General features: G+C 45.2%; 1 pseudogene; it reads left to right on the forward strand.

The window, feature by feature from the left end:
• The first annotated feature begins 2290 nt into the window (after positions 1–2290).
• LOC136646438 (5S ribosomal RNA) lies at positions 2291–2407 on the forward strand (annotated as a pseudogene).
• The last annotated feature ends 12904 nt before the right edge of the window (positions 2408–15311 follow it).

Raw genomic sequence — 15311 nt, forward strand, 5'->3', positions numbered from 1 at the left:
GGTATTGAGAACAAAACGGCTAATATTATAATGCCGTTCTACAAATCTATGGTAAGGCCACACCTGGAGTATTGTGTCCAGTTCTGGTCGCCGCATCTCAAAAAAGACATAGTGGAAATGGAAAAGGTGCAAAAGAGAGCGACTTAGATTATTTTGGGGCTGGGGCACCTTCCTTATGAGGAAAGGCTACGGCATTTGGGCCTCTTCAGCCTAGAAAAGAGACGCCTGAGGGGGAACATGAATGAGACATACAAAATTATGCAGAGGATGGACAGAGTGGATAGGGAGATGCTCTTTACACTCTCACATAATACCAGAACCAGGGGACATCCACTAAAATTGAGTGTTGGGCGGGTTAGGACAGAAAAAAGAAAATATTTCTTTACTCAGCATGTGTTCGGTCTGTGGAACTCCTTGCCACAGGATGTGGTGCTGGCGTCTAGCCTAGACGCCTTTAAAAGGGGATTGGACAAGTTTCTGGAGGAAAAATCCATTATGGGGTACAAGCCATGATGTGTATGCGCAACCTTCTGATTTTAGAAATGGGTTATGTCAGAATGCCAGATGCAAGGGAGGGCACCAGGATGAGGTCTCTTGTTATCTGGTGTGCTACCTGGGGCATTTGGTGGGCCGCTGTGAGATACAGGAAGCTGGACTAGATGGGCCTATGGCCTGATCCAGTGGGGCTGTTCTTATGTTCTTATGTAAATTGCTATCAGAGTGTCTTCCTCTCCATCCTGCCCAGGGTCCCATAGCTAACCATCTTTACCCATTGGCTGAAGCAAGCAGTGCTTCAGTTTTGGCCCACAACAGATGAGACAGACAGCTGATCCATGGGATCTATGAAAACAATGTCTGTTATTGCAAATGCATTGCGCAAGGAAAGGTGCAATCTTTGGGCTGCAGCCTGACACCATCAAGTGTAGTTGCTTCCCTTTACTTTTTCTTAATCATATGGATTGCCATCAAAATATATGTGTTTAAAAACATACAATTTTAAGTTCTTTGTTAAAGAAATAATCTAGAAGGAAAAAGATAAAGAGATGAGAGATGTGACAACAGAAGCATCTAATATTAAACTTGATATTAAGGATTCATATAATTCTTAATACAACTTGATGTTGATCAAATAGTCCCTATCACACAAAGAAGTATTCTCGCTCGCTCGCTCTCTCACACACACACCATTGCTGGATCTTAATCAATTTGTCACCTTCCCATTTCAGTTATATTCCATAATTTCTGAATTAATTATCATTAAGTTAAATGGCTGGCAGTTGTCCATTTTCATGTAATTTCAATTCAGGCCAATTTTTGTCTCCTATAATCTTCTGAATATCCCAAGGGAAATTGGGGCAACTTTGCCAATGGTATGTAATAACCTGCTAAATCACTCTCATTATTTCTATCCACCATTTCTGAATTTTAGAACATAGTCAACAAGATGTACATAGTACTTATCTAATTCAATGATGTTGCTGGAGGTCAAATGTTCTACCCTGGACGGCATCTGTCTGATTAGAATTTTTTTCTCTCCATTGCTGTTTTCATAAGGCATTCTTGCATTGTTCTCAAAATACAAGACGTCAGGTTTCAAACAAAAGCATTCTCTCCATTGGGCAAGATATAAGAGCAAATGGATTTTGTCTATTTCAAAACAGTGGAACATACCACAAGGAAACTGTTTAAAATGCACAAGAGCACTTTTGTAGATCATGGGTAGCGTTTTAAACACCATAGCCCCAAGGGACTCCTTAGTGCAAGGGTATTATGTCTTTTGTATTTGATGAAACATCAGCAGGCTTAACAGAGGAGGTTCCATCATTGCGCTTAGATCTATTCCTGGCAGCACCATATACCCAGGGGGGTGACGGTTCATAGCCCAGCCATTGGCATACAAAAATCTACATTAGGCCAAGAACCATAAGACATACATCACATTTTGTATATTTTTTTTTAAAACATGTAGCTTTGAAAGGATTAAATTATAATTGCTGCTAAATGTCTTATGGTTAGTCTTGCCATGCCAGACACATCCATAAACTTGAGATTTTTGAGACGGGGTCAGATGAGATCACAAGGCAAAATCTGGCGATGTCGCAAAACTGCCAACCCTTGAAAAAATGGGCAGGATGGGGGGACTGGCACTGGCAGAACCTAGTGGTAAAGGGGTGGAGGCCAGTGGCAGCCCAAAACTGTTCTGAGATTAACTGTTGCTGGCTGTCTGCCTGAGAACAAAGAAAAAAGCTGGAGAAAGAAGGTCACTTTTGGCAAACTGGCAATCCTACATGCTAGCAACTGTTACCCTGCACATGCCCGATCACGTCTGATCTCGGAAGCTAAGCAGGGTCAGGCCTGGTTAGTACTTGGATGGGAGACCGCTTGGGAATACCAGGTGCTGTAGGCTTATACCATAATCTTTCGAGACTGAAGGTTGCCAACCAATCCTACATGAAGGCCCCTACCTCGGATGTTGCATTTATTGTATAGTTGTTTCCCTTCTCCATCTGCTTCTTTCCTAACATAATTTCTGTGCCCCATTTCAGCCTCCCCCTGCAGTTATCCCTGTCTTTTCTTCCCTGTCTCCATCTTTGTCACTACCAACCCATTCCCATCCAATGGAGCTTTCCTTCTCATCACGTTTTCAATAAGGAAATGGTATTTACTTCTACACCAGCTGGTCATCAGTTTTGACCTTCTACCCTTTGTTCTTACCAGCGGTTGGAAAAAGTGAGGAGAAAGTGCCATGTATTAATTCATGTCCATGTGTACTCCTACACCTTCCAGACGTTGGCAACCTGGTCATGTTCTTCCAGCTCCAAGCCGGGATTCAACTTTTAGCACACCACTGCAATCTTACAAAAAAATGTTCTTAACCACAACCTTGTGCGTGGCAGTAGATCACTTAACAGACAGGAAAGCAAAGCTAGAAAGGCTGAGTGATTAAGGTCTCCATTCTCATACCTATGTTTCCAAACTAAACCAATATTCCTTATCACATCGTTTATCTTTGCAAAGTGAGGTCGCAGTGACACTAAGTTTTGGGGTGAGGAACAGAAAAATATTGGAATCTTTTGAAATGTTACTGTTATTCAAATTTTTCTAAAAAATGAAAGCTCACCAAACAGAAATGCTAAAAGCTTGAACGATCGTGTAAATTAGCAGAAGATGGACACTGCTACAATATCTAATTAATGCTTTGGGAACTCATGTCACTTCTACTTAACTTCAACTGCTTGAGAAAGAAAATGGGATTTTCTGGGTTTCTCCCTCATGTTCCCTTACACTTTATAATCTTGATGCTTAACGAAAGCAAGTTTGAAATCTGCAATCTTTTTAAAGCTACCTGTGACTCAAACCTCTTCCTATTTACTCAGAAGTAGAACCCACTGAGTTCAGTGAGGTCTGCTTCTTGGGAAGCATGCTAAGGATTGCATCATTGCACACACCTGATTAATTTAAAAAAAAACAACGAAACTTATTTGGAACTTTCCAGCTCTTAGTTCTAAAACTTTCCAATTTTAGAAGTTTGGGATGTCTCGGCATCTTGATGAGGAGTGCTGAGTCATGCAAGTGCAAATCACCATTATCTTTTGTCCAGCATCTTCCCTTTCTCAGGAGCATCTTCCCTTTGACAAGCACGTATAGCTACTGAATCCTGAGCCAGCTCACTGAACTCACCCCATGTCTAGGAGTGGGAAATCAAACCACCTCAAGTGCCTCTAAATGGCCAACCCCTCAGAAAAAGTAGAGTTAATGCTTACAGGCTATAAAAACCAAGGAGGGAAAACCTCCTTGGTGCAATTGCCCTGGTCCAGCATAGGAGCATAAGATGCTCAGTGTGGGATGCATGCAACTATGCCTTGAAGAGGATAGGTCAGAAACCTGCAGAGCATGAGGGAAGTTAGAATGGGACTATATCTGCAGCAGGATTCATTTATTTTCAGCCTGCTTGGGAAACTCCTTGCCATTAAACCTATGACCCACCCTCTTTTCTTTTACTAAGAGAACTGTCTTTGTTCCTTCTCACCTGCAATTATCTTCCCCTATGATCCCAAAGTCTTTTATACCTCTTTTAATAAACTCTTCATACACTGACTTATTTTTCTGGCTGGTCCAAGTTTATTAAGGAGGAGAGGGATTGTCACATCTCCCTGACCATCATGCTGCACTACTGTAAAGGGAAATCCCCGGAATTTGAAACTTCCTGCTCACCTAGGAAAGAGAGGCTTTTCCAAGGTCGCCTTGTGCCTAGCTTTGGATGTTGCCATTTCCCCCTGCTTATTCAATGCAGAGAAGCCAGCAGAAAGCAAGGTGATTGTGTGCTAGCTAGACACTATCCATTCAGTGCTGTGGTTTGTCAATCCTCCAGCCTTCCCTTACAACATCCCACAGAAAATTAATGCTTTTTTCACTCTTCAGGGCCCAATCCTAACTGGCCCTAGCACTGGTGCTGAGCTCCAGTGCTTGCCCTGGGTGTCCTAAACATGCTGTAAAGCACATTTACAGCACCTTTAGAGTAGGGAGCATTGGTGCTGGGTCCAGCGCTGGAAGGATACTGCCTGGGGCAAGGTAAGAGGTCTGGGTGGTGTTGCAGGCTTTCAGGGTGGGGCTGAGGCATTCAGGGGTGGGGAGTGGAACCAGCCGGGGGGGGGTAGGACCAGCGGAGCCCTGCTCCACCAGACCCTACCTTCTGTGTCAGGCTACAAAGCCCAACACAGAGGTTCTCCCGTCAGCACCGGCAAAATAGCCAGCACAGATGTGAGAAACCCCATTGTGGGGCTTGGAGCTTTCCTTCAAAATTCCCTTCAAAAGGGACAAAAGTCCCTTCTCCCAGGAAGACCTCCAGCTGCTTCCCAGCACCCGCAGGCGACAGGAGTCGCCATTTTGGTGCTGTTGTTCCACCAAGCACCTGGAAGCTCAAGATTGGGCTGCCCATCACTGTGCTACTTTACAAATATTTGTCTATGGGCTGGAGGAAGAGGGTGGGAGAGAGAGAAAGAGAGAGAGAGAGAGAGAGATCTTGACCCTTTTTTGCCTCACCCCTTTGCCACTGTTTTTATTGCCAGAACAACTGTAGCTAACACTGGAACAGCAGTCCAGTACATGGATGGGTTCATGGCTGAAAGAGAAAAGTGTTTTCGCTAGGTCAGACTAAAGTGAGCATGGCAAGCTGCTGAGGTTCATATTCCACATGAAAAACTTCCAAAGCTCAGCAACGTCTTCAGTCTTATTGTTTGAATTTCTTAAACTGGAGTGTTCCATATCTGCCTCCTGGGCCACTCGTATGGCCCACAAACTTTTCTGGGAAAAGAATTTCAGCTTGCATTTTTTTAAAGAGTATGATTTGATGAACAAACTTGCAGTCATGTTGGAGAATTATGCAGGAAGGAACCTGTTTAAACTCTCCCATGAGTGGAGAGTACTCAGTTATCTGAGCCAGCTTCACTAAGGCTTGCACACAGAACCTTCTTTAATGCCACAATTCAGCTTTATGAAATGTGTAGTGCAATGGAAAAGAGCATGTGAAAAGTTCCTTTCCTTCACCATCTAGCTCCCAAGAATGTTCCCCAAATATGCTCCCCAAACATGGCATTAAAAGGAAGGACATGCAAACTATAGCAATGGCACTTTTGTTTTCAAAATTCAGCACCAAGATGGTCTCTTCCATCTCCCACATCTTACCAGGTGTCGGTTCCTAGCTCTGTGCGACATTAGAAAATCCTGACTGCAATTTCCTCTGTGTATCAGGACTTGAAAACACAGGCGCTCTTGGGAACAGTGGGGAAGTAGATGACAGTCCTAATTATGGCTGGCTATGTGACACTGATTCCCATTGTGTGAGGGCCAGTGTCAGTGTGACAAATAGTAAGCATTTCTATCAGAACCTATAATCTGAAGGAACACTCGGGCTGAAACAATATTACTGACATTACTGCACAGGGGAAATTGGCTCAATCAATCATTGCAGCAATACGAAAAAAAAACAACAATTGACACTCAAAGGAGGCAAATTGATTGAAATTTATGAACATGCATAATGCATTTACTGCAAGGTTATTCATTTTCATTGTCATGAATGTGTTGTGTGTATCTATAAATTTCATTTGCTTGGTCTATGTATTTTCTGGTGTGTCTAGCAGCTGTTTGTGTTTCGCTGATGTATGTGACCATAGCTCACACAGTAAAAAAAGTTGAAGGCACATTTGAACCTTGAAATAGAACAAGAATATATCAAGTCAAATCTTGGTTTTAGAGTAATTGTGCAACCATGTGAGTGCTTGTATAGTAGAGTGGCCAGGCTGTGAGGTGGAAGCACAGTTTTGATCTGTGATTCCACTTTCAGCTCAGTCACAGGCTCATGAGGCCACAGGCAGTCTTGGGAAAACTATCATTCATTGGTCTTGATGTGCGATCCATGCAAAATATTGGCCCGCTTAACAGGTTGACATCAATATAGGAGCCGATAAAAATATAGCACAGTTGTAAAAGCAGCAACAGAAATTAATAAGCAATCACTAAGAAACACTTCCCTGCTCAGTGGCCAAGAGGAACAGATGGGTCTTCAAACCCTGCTGGAAACCACATAATGAGGGAACCATCCTCAGGTCTTGTGGCAATTGATTCCAGAGGCATGGTGCCACAACTGAGAAGGCCCTGCACCTTGCCACCATCCCCTTGGCCTCAGATGGTGGCAGTACCCTGAGCAAGGGGAAGGTGTTTTTTGAGGTCTCCTATCATATGCCATATAAGGCTTAAACGTCATCACTAACATCTTGGGCTCGGAAAGGAATGGGCAGCCAGTGTAGCTGTCAGAGCAACAGCATGGTCGATTCAGCATACCAAGCTCTGGTGACCAATCAAGTAACTGCATTCTGTACTAACTAACTTCTGAACAGTTTTCAAGGGTAGTGCCACATAGAATGCGCTACAGTAGTCTAAACGAGATGTGGCTGAGCGTGAACCACCATCACCAGATCTGACTGATTCAGGTACGACCACAGCCAGTACACCAGCCAAAGTCCCTGGTCACAGTTGCCAGCTGAGCATCCAGCAACAGCTGTGGTTCTGGGAGGACTTGCAGGCTGTGAACTTGCTTTTTCAAAGGGAGTGCTAAGCCATCCAGAGCAAGTGGTGGGTCTAGTACCTGGATAGCTATCTTCTAGATCAGGAGGACGTCTGTCTTGTCCCAATTTAATGACGTTATGTTATGAAGATTTTGAAATGAATGTCTCAGAACTGTACTATTCATATAGCACTTCCCCTCAGTATCATTAAAGAGTATAGTTCAGGTGAAAGACAGGGTTGGTTAGGATGATTCTGACCCCTATTGTGTGAGAAGCACTAGGCACAGACAGCGCATGCCTCCCACACCCACACACTCCATATGGCTATGCAAGACAGAGCAGTATGGAGGGTGTTGATGCAAATGTGTGCTCATGTGCTACTCCCCATGTGATGGGGTTTACTGTTGCCTCAGAAGGTCTGACAGCATTTCAGACAGCATGGGTGGGAGTCTCTAGAATCAGAAATGAAGGCTCCAAAGGCCAGAGGTTCCCGCTGGATGCTCATCAGTGTATCATTTTTCTGATTTTGTACCCACTGCAAAATGTACTTGTTGTGCTTACACTTGATTTTATTTTTACCTACCTCTCTTCCATCATGGGACCCAAGGAGGCATGCACAAAATTGCCAGGAGGTCTCCCAGCCCCAGGACCTGCTTAGCTTCAGGAAGGGGCCTGCACCAGTTCTACACTACCTTTTGAAGCAAATGTTCCCAAGTCAGATTCATCACTGGCATCCTTCAGTCTCAGGAGACTATGGTATCGCGCTCTGAAAAGTGGTTCTGGAACAGTGTCTAGTGTGACTGAAGAGCCCAATTTGGGAGTGACAATCCCTTCCACACTGGGAGCAAATGTAGTCTGTCCCTGGTGTGTCTCCCTGGCTACAGGCCTTCCTTCTTTGCCTCTTTGCCTCAGTCTGTTGGGCAAATGCCTCTTCAAACTAGGAGAGGCCATGCTGCACAGCCTGCCTCAAGCAGGATGCTCAGAGGCCAAGGTTTCCTATCTGTTGAGGTCCATTCCTAAGGCCTTCAGATCCCTCTTGCAGATATACTTGTATCGCAGCTGTGGTCTACCTATAGGGTGCTTTCCCTGCACAAGTTCTCCATAGAGGAGATCCTTTGGGATCCGGGCATCGCCCATTCTCACGACATGACCGAGCCAGCACAGGCATCTCTATTTCAGCAGTGCATACATGCTAGGGATTCCAGCTCGTTCCAGGACTGTGTTGTTTGGAACTTTGTCCTGCCAGGTGATGCCGAGGATGCGTCGGAGGCAGTGCATGTGGAAAGCATTCAGTTTTCTCTCCTGTTGTGAGCAAAGAGTCCATGACTCACTGCAGTACAGAAGTGTGCTCAACACAAGCTCTGTAGAGCTGGATCTTGGTATGTTCCATCAGTTTCTTGTTGGACCAGACTCTCTTTGTGAGTCTCGAAAACGTGGTAGCTGCGTGGTAGCTATGAGTCTGGAAAACGTGGTAGCCAAGGCAGGTTACATACGGCAAAACAATCTTGAAAAGACCTACGGAATTACAAAACGCTTTCATAAACCCATTCAAAAGCTCTGCAGTAAAAGCACACTTCCAGTCAAATCCCAAATGCCTGAAGGAATAATCATGTTTTTACTCATCTCACAATGAGACCAAGAAAGAGCACAGTCCTTTTCAGTATTAACACTAGCACAATCTTAAAATATGCGGCACCGTATCTGGGACAATCTCCTGGGATCTTCACTACAAGTTTGCTAGCAGGGGAAGAGTTGGAGAGACAAGCCTAATCCCTCTGCAGAGGCTTTGTTCTCACTTTTGAACACGGGCCTTCCAAGGAGCTGTTCACTCTTTCTAATTATTTTTTTCTTCTGTTAAAATGCAGCTTCGTTTGCAATGAGACTACAGCTTGCAGCTTGACACAAAGTGTGGGAAAGTCAAAGTGTGGGAAGTGTCAAACACAAGCCACTCACACCCCATGTCCACCACATGACAATAAGGTCCTGGGAGTCAATGCAATGCAAGAATAACTTCATTTATCTCACTTCCATCTTCTGCTGGAGGTCTCCTTGGGGAAAAGGGACATTTCCTGGGGTAAAGCCACAGCAGCTGCAGTAAGGCTACTCGGATGTGCATCAGCTATATCACTGGTGTGAATCTGAGCTGCCCCAGGTGCTTCTGAGCCTAGGAAGAGGGTAGGATACTGTGGTAACTGCAGCCACTGTTCCCTCTCCCCTCCTGGGCCTGATCCAACCCCTCCCTGCCCTCCCCCACACCGTAACATCTTCCCTGCCCCCATTCCACCACCACTGTTCCCTCCCACTAGCCAGCAGAGCGCCTACCTCTCCTATTCTCTACATTTCCTCTTCCTCTCTGCCACTGGCATTCCTGGAGGGGGGCAAAATGTTAAGTTTTTCAGGCACAGGGACACCTGTGAAAAGCACTCCCTCACCTTCAGTGCCAGTCACAGCTGCCAAAGCCTTTCACAGCCACAGCTGGCACTGAAAGCAAGAGGGAGGGAGCACTTTACACAGGCCGTCCCTATGCCTGAAAAATGTAGCATTTTGCCCTCCCTCCAGGAATGCCAGTGATCTCTGTCTCCCTCTTCTTTTTCAATCCAGGGAGTGGAAGGAGAAAGAGGAGCAGTGGAGGCAAGTAGGCATTGGAGATGGGTGCCCACCCTCACCAATCCCCCATTCATTCATTCATTCATTCATTCATTCATTCATTCCAGTTCATAGAGACAGCTTAAGCCACAATCCAATATGTGCTAACCTTGGAGTAAATCTGATTGAACTCAGTTGAGCTTACTTCTCAGTAGACATGTATAGGATTGTGTTGTTGAAGTAATAAATATTTGCTGTAGGGAGAGGTCAGTTTTCCACTCTGAACTCCCTGGAACAGTGGTTCTCAAACTGTGGGTTGGGACCCACTTGGTGTGTCGCCATCCAATTTCTGGTGGGTTGCAAGAAGCTGGCGGCAGCCATCTTGGAAGATGGCAAAAGACCTAGGTGGAACCATTTTGGAAGTGGGCAAAGCCTGGGCGTTTCCATTTTAAGCTTCCCAATGGAGAGAGGTGAAAAGCGGTGTGCCCCAAGGATCTGTCCTGGGACCGGTGCTTTTCAACCTCTTCATAAATGACCTTGAGACAGGGGTGAGCAGTGAGGTGGCAAAGTTTGCAGACGACACCAAACTTTTCCAAGTGGTGAAGACCAGAAGTGACTGTGAGGAGCTCCAGAAGGATCTCTCCAGACTGGCAGAATGGGCAGCAAAATGGCAGATGCGCTTCAATGTCAGTAAGTGTAAAGTCATGCACATTGGGGCAAAAAATCAAAACTTTAGATATAGGCTGATGGGTTCTGAGCTGTCTGTGACAGAGCGGGAGAGAGATCTGGGGGTGGTGGTGGACAGGTCGATGAAAGTGTCAACCTAATGTGCGGCGGCAGTGAAGAAGGCCAATTCTATGCTTGGGATCATTAGGAAGGGTATTGAGAACAAAACGGCTAATATTATAATGCCGTACAAATCTATGGTAAGGCCACACCTGGAGTATTGTGTCCAGTTCTGGTCACCGCATCTCAAAAAAGACATAGTGGAAATGGAAAAGGTGCAAAAGAGAGCGACTAAGATGATTACGGGGCTGGGGCACCTTCCTTATGAGGAAAGGCTACGGCGTTTGGGCCTCTTCAGCCTAGAAAAGAGACGCCTGAGGGGGGACATGAATGAGACATACAAAATTATGCAGGGGATAGACAGAGTGGATAGGGAGATGCTCTTTACACTCTCACATAATACCAGAACCAGGGGACATCCACTAAAATTGAGTGTTGGGCGGGTTAGGACAGACAAAAGAAAATATTTCTTTACTCAGCGTGTGGTCGGTCTGTGGAACTCCTTGCCACAGGATGTGGTGCTGGCGTCTAGCCTAGACGCCTTTAAAAGGGGATTGGACAAGTTTCTGGAGGAAAAATCCATTATGGGGTACAAGCCATGATGTGTATGCGCAACCTTCTGATTTTAGAAATGGGTTATGTCAGAATGCCAGATGTAGGGGAGGGCACCAGGATGAGGTCTCTTGTTATCTGGGGTGCTCCCTGGGGCATTTGGTGGGCTGCTGTGAGATACAGGAAGCTGGACTAGATGGGCCTAGGGCATGATCCAGTGGAGCTGTTCTTATGTTCTTATGTTCCCAGCATTGAGACGTAACTAAGAGCGGCTTGCACATGTGCAAAGAAAGCAGTGTGCCGCTTTTTCCCAGAAAGTGTGCTGCTGCCTTCCAGCTGGACCACCCTCTGCACTTGGAGGCTTCCTTCAGGGGGGCTAATGGCGGAATGCAGGCTTGGATTTCAGGCAAAGAAGGATCGGGAGAGATGTGGACAAGCCAGCCAGGCTTCTCCCCACCAACCTTTGTAAGCTTGGCTGCCTTGATGGGATGGACTGCGTTGGGGTTGCAAGACAAAAACTTCCTGCTTGATGACATCACTTCCAGCTCTGACATCACCGTGATGTCACTTCCTGTTTGATGATGTCATTTCTGGCTATGACATTACTTCCAGGTTGCTGACATCACTTCCGGTGGGTCCCAGACAGATTGTCATGCTCAGAAGTGGGTCCCGGGCTAAAAAGGGTGAGAACCACTGCCCTGGAAGAAAGGTGGTAAAAAAATTTTATTTTTAATATAAAAAGCACTGCAATAAATAAACTGCTTTCTTAGGTTATATTTGCATCAGAAATTCCCAGGGTTTTTTGTTTATTTGTTTTTGGGTTTTTTTACATTTATAAGGTGAAAGTTCACATTCACTTACACTTTCCTTTTAAAATGTTCTCTTCTTTATTTGAGGAACAAAATCCTTTCTTACTCCAGAGCTCTTACATTTAAGAAATTAGCAATTTACATTTAGCAAATTTTAGCAGTTCCTTTTATCTGTCAGGTCATTTACAGTGCAATCCCTGGCATGTCAGAACGAAATCCTATTGAGTTCCGTAGGACCTATGCCCAGGCTCCTGGGCATAAGATTTTAGTCTGCCTTTGTATCCCCTTTCCCCATCCTCCTTATGGTAACAAGCTGAGACAGATGATGTAGTGGCACATTTGCTGTGGTACCAAGTGGGTGCTATTAATACTGACAATGCTGCCATCTATTGAACAAAAATGAGAACCAACCAAAGCTTGCCTGCTTTGGCTGGCAAAATTGAATAATGCACTTGGATGGGTTGTTGTTGTTGTTATTAACATTAATATTCAGAGTATTTGCATGCTGCGTTTCAAAAGAAAACATTGAGAAAGCCATTTTACTATTACGCTTGTTCAGGAACATGTAAGAATGGACCTAAACATGTATCAAAACAAATGCGCCCAGGGATCTTTGACTATTAGTTGTCACACACTCAGGGAGACCTGGAATTGATAAGAGAAAAAGGAAAGAAAGAATCTAATGGCTTCAAATCACAGTGAGCAACAACAGAAGAAATCAGAATGAAAGTGGTACAAGAGGCCAAAGCAGTAACAATCTGCAAGGTAACAAATGAGTACCAACAATCCTACTTAGAACAAGCATTCTGTGGGTGGAAGGGTGTGATCACAAAAACTAACTGAATGCACCTTGATACCTAGAACAGTTGAGAGAGAGAGAGAGAGAGAGAGAGAGAGAGAGAAGGATAACAAGAGGGATATGAGCTCAATTTCTATAGAGAAGGGGAGATGGAAGAGGTCAGAGATCATGCTTGATAGGAGACATGCTTGCATGATATGGGTATTAGATGGCTTACCCAGAAAGAGAGATTGGGAAAAAGATTTGGGTAAAAGAGACTTAGGGTCAGTGGGAGAGGGCTGGACAAAAGCCTCACTGCCAATGGGCCATGTGAGGGAAACATGAAGATAGCTAGATGGCCACTGGTCAAGGCTAATTATCCCCCTGAGATGAGACAAGTTGGTATTTGAAGCACTGAGTTGCATTGCTTAGGAGTATTCATTAATCAGGATAGGCTCCTAATCAATGAGCAGGACTACCCAAGGAAAGGAGAGGGGGCGTAGGAGAAAAAGATTAGCAGCCCAGCAGGCCCAAGTTGGAGCTGTTGTGAGACTTGCATCTTTGAGTGATATCAGCTTCAGTGACTTCTTTTGGGGAATAGGGCCGTGTAGTGGGCAAAAGAGGGAAGGAAAAGATGTAGTAGGTTCCATCACTGGGTAGTGAGGCTCTGCACTTCAAGGGAGAGGGCAAAGGGAGTGGGGAAAGCTGGAGGAAGAGGATTGGAAGTCAGAAGAGGGGAGAAGGGAGGTAGGAAGGGTGATGAGACAGTTGTTACCTCCCTGGGACTGCTGTCTTTTACAAGGAACTGTCGGGAGGGGGGTGCTGCAGAGGAACCCTGCAGAGGACCAGTGTTCCACCCACTAAGACAATGGTGTAGTTCTGGAAAATGAAAGGGGTTCTGATAAGTGTTTGACCAGCAGTAGCAATGGCTGGAATTCCTGGCACTCACCAAAAGAGAGCAGACACTCTCTCTGCTCTTAGCTGTTGCAAAGGGGATGATTAGGCAACAGTCAGAGCTCCTGTTTTCCCCTTCCCCATTGTTCCTTACTCCTACCTATGGCAGTTCTGCCATTGGTGTAGCATTTTTCCAGCATTGGGGACATGTCTGTTGTCTGAAGTGGGGTTAGGATTTGGTGTCGACTCCTCCTCATCCTTCCCATGTCCCTCCTATGTCACATCCCAATCTTCATGTTTTGGCATCTCCGCAGGTGAAGTTGCACTGGCATCCAATGACACCTGTGCTACATATACTCACCATTTTCCCAGAGTTGCACCGGTGACCATGGTGCATCTGTTGGCAGGCAGGCTTCTACACTAGTGGGGCTGTCGTTTGTTGAGTTTATAGTATCAAGCTATAAGCATGTGAAAACTGATTCCTAGCCCTTTAGGCTTGGGACCGTCCTTGCAGCCAGGCTTGGGACAGTCCTTGGCTTGACAGAGTTGAGCAGGGTTGATAGAAACTAGAGAATTAACCAATTATAGCAAGACTGTAATGATTGAATCCGTTCAATACTCTGTACAGACAGCAGAAGTTCTGCCAGGTTTGTAGAAATCAATGCTGTTTTTTGTTTTTGTTTTTTAAAGTTAGTATTCAATTCCAGTTTAGTAATTGCTTAGAGACTCTTTGATGGTCCGTCAATGCTGTCCTTATTGCTTTGAAATGCCAGCAGCTATGAAGCCATAATCAGAAATGTACAAAACAGTCAATTACACATTAGGAAGTAATGTAAGTAAGTCAAAGTAACTTTTACTTACTTACCCAAGGTCAAATTAAGAGTGTGCTCACAGAACACATCTTCCCCAAAGGCAACAATTTCCAGCATGTGCACAAGTGAAAGTGTGCAAAAACAAGCCTCAGTCTAGCTGTACTTGGTGCAACTAAGATATATGTAAACATCTGCTGTCCGCAGATCAGTGCCAGGGGATGGGGCAAAGTCCCACTGTGCTCCTGCCCACCCCGATGGCTTATCCGGCACTACTGCTCTGTCCACTGCTGAGGTTCTGAGGTTGGCCTACCCAAGGGGAGTCCTCTTCATGGGTATGGACTCTTGGCTGCAGGCTTTCCTAAAGTTTTGCAGTGCCAGTTCTTTTTTACCATGTTGTCTAAAGGGGTTCAAACTGGGGTTCCTAAATGGCCAGATTCAACCCCAACATATTGGGATAAGTTCATTCAGGTCAATAGTATCATAATTACGTAAACCCTCCTCCCCATTCCTGCCTCTTCTGCACCCCCAACCCACCTCCATATACCTTTTTCCTTCTGCTAGATGAAACCACTGGGCTTTATCCACAGCTGGTCAAAGTTTTGGTGCTGTCTGAGGCAACACTAAATTTTGCTGCCTCAAAAGAGAGAGCGAGAGAGAGAGAGCACACAAGTGGCCCCACAGCTGCAGCAGCTAACCACCACCTTCCTCTTCTCCCAATTCGACCTCCTCCAAGTCTGTATGTCGTGGTTCTTGCACCTGAAGGTTTGGAGACCCCTGGGTTAGAATCAAGGCCAGAACATCCTTGAGGCCAACTGTAGTTGCCTTGGGCAGTAGGGAATATCCACTGCAAAGATGTCTGAGAGGAATTTTATCAGGGGGTACAATGTTTCTTCTGGGTCCCATTGGGGGGGGTGCAATGTTTTTGGGATACACAGTTTCTTTTGGGCCCCTTCACTTTTCCATTGGATCATAATTTCAACCAATTACAGTATATAAAACCACGTAGGCTTATGCAAAATATGAATGC

This window comes from Tiliqua scincoides, chromosome 3 (genome assembly GCF_035046505.1).
Source record: "Tiliqua scincoides isolate rTilSci1 chromosome 3, rTilSci1.hap2, whole genome shotgun sequence".
Taxonomy (NCBI): domain Eukaryota; kingdom Metazoa; phylum Chordata; class Lepidosauria; order Squamata; family Scincidae; genus Tiliqua; species Tiliqua scincoides.